The following is a 2025-nucleotide window of genomic DNA, read 5'->3' as shown; positions in this document are numbered from 1 at the left end:
CCGGGACGCCGGAGTCGCTCGCCCCGCCTGCTGAGCGACCTCTTCTCCCGCCGGAGGGCCGGAGGGGGGAGACGGGACGGACGCCGGGACGCCGGCGGACGCCCGCTCCTCCTCCCCGCCGACCGGCGGCGAGCCCGGAGGGGGGACAAGGGAGTGGCAAAAGACTAGCTGACTTCAGTGTGCTTTTCAAAATATGCGTTTTCCCAAATATGCGGGAGGCCGGCCCGGGGTTCCAGGAGAGACGGGGAGATTGTCCCTGAAGGCCGAGAAGCCGGGCCGACCCGGGGCCACCCCAGCCTGGGTGAAGCCAGAGGCCAAGTCCCTAGCAGGTGGCAGGCTGCATTCTGCTAAGTGTCTACCAGAGGGAGACACTTCCAGGAGACCCAGGGGGCCGAGCCTGAGGCGGCAGGCCGGCCATGGGTTCCAGGAGAGAGGGAGAGATTGTCCCAGGCGGCTGGGAAAAGGCAGGGCTACCCGAGCCTGGGTAACGCCAGAGACTAAGTCCCTAGCAGGTGGCAGGCTGCAATCTGCTAAAAATCCACCGGATGGCAACGGAGAGCCGCGCTCCCCGGCTTGTCCACAAGGCGGCTCCACTTCCAGGAAACCCAGGGGGGCGAGCCTGAGGCGGCAGGCCGGCCATGGGTTCCAGGAGAGAGGGAGAGATTGTCCCAGGCGGCTGGGAAAGCCAGGGCTACCCGAGCCTGGGTACATGCCGGAGGCTGAGTCCCTAGCAGGCGGCAGGCTGAATTCTGCTAAGTGTCTACCAAGAGGGCACCACTTCCAGGCAACCCAGGGGGCTAAGCCTGAGGCGGCAGGCTGGCCCAGGGTTCCAGGAGAGAGGGAGAGATTGTCCCAGGCGGCTGGGAAAGCCAGGCCTACCCAGGGCTACCCGAGCCTGGGTAATGCCGGAGGCTAAGTCCCTAGCAGGTGGAAGGCTGCATTCTGCTAAGTGTCTACCAAGAGGGCACCACTTCCAGGCAACCCAGGGGGCTAAGCCTGAGGCGGCAGGCAGGCCCAGGGTTCCAGGAGAGAGGGAGAGATTGTCCCAGGCGGCTGGGAAAGCCAGGCCTACCCAGGGCTACCCGAGCCTGGGTAACGCCGGAGGCTAAGTCCCTAGCAGGTGGAAGGCTGCAATCTGCTAAAAATCCACCGGATGGCAACGGAGAGGCGCGCTCCCCGGCTTGTCCACAAGGCGGCGCCAGCATTCAGGTTGCAGGCTGCATTCTGCTAAAAATCCACCGGATGGCAACGGAGAGCCGCTCTCCCCGGCTCGTCCACAAGGCGGCGCCACTTCCAGGAGACCCAGGGGGGCGAGCCTGAGGCGGCAGGCTGGCCCAGGGTTCCAGGAGAGAGGGAGAGATTGTCCCAGGCGGCTGGGAGAGCCAGGCCTACCCAGGGCTACCCGAGCCTGGGTAATGCCGGAGGCTCAGTCCCTAGCAGGTGGCAGGCTGCATTCTGCTAAGTGTCTACCAAGAGGGCACCACTTCCAGGCAACCCAGGGGGCTAAGCCTGAGGCGGCAGGCAGGCCCAGGGTTCCAGGAGAGAGGGAGAGATTGTCCCAGGCGGCTGGGAAAGCCAGGCCTACCCAGGGCTACCCGAGCCTGGGTAACGCCGGAGGCTAAGTCCCTAGCAGGTGGAAGGCTGCAATCTGCTAAAAATCCACCGGATGGCAACGGAGAGGCGCGCTCCCCGGCTTGTCCACAAGGCGGCGCCAGCATTCAGGTTGCAGGCTGCATTCTGCTAAAAATCCACCGGATGGCAACGGAGAGCCGCTCTCCCCGGCTCGTCCACAAGGCGGCGCCACTTCCAGGAGACCCAGGGGGGCGAGCCTGAGGCGGCAGGCTGGCCCAGGGTTCCAGGAGAGAGGGAGAGATTGTCCCAGGCGGCTGGGAGAGCCAGGCCTACCCAGGGCTACCCGAGCCTGGGTAATGCCGGAGGCTCAGTCCCTAGCAGGTGGCAGGCTGCATTCTGCTAAGTGTCTACCAAGAGGGCACCACTTCCAGGCAACCCAGGGGGCTAAGCCTG

This window comes from Leptodactylus fuscus, unplaced genomic scaffold, assembly GCF_031893055.1.
Source record: "Leptodactylus fuscus isolate aLepFus1 unplaced genomic scaffold, aLepFus1.hap2 HAP2_SCAFFOLD_776, whole genome shotgun sequence".
Lineage (NCBI taxonomy): Eukaryota > Metazoa > Chordata > Amphibia > Anura > Leptodactylidae > Leptodactylus > Leptodactylus fuscus.
The sequence above is the reverse complement of the archived record's forward strand: the minus strand, read 5'-3'. Positions refer to the sequence as shown.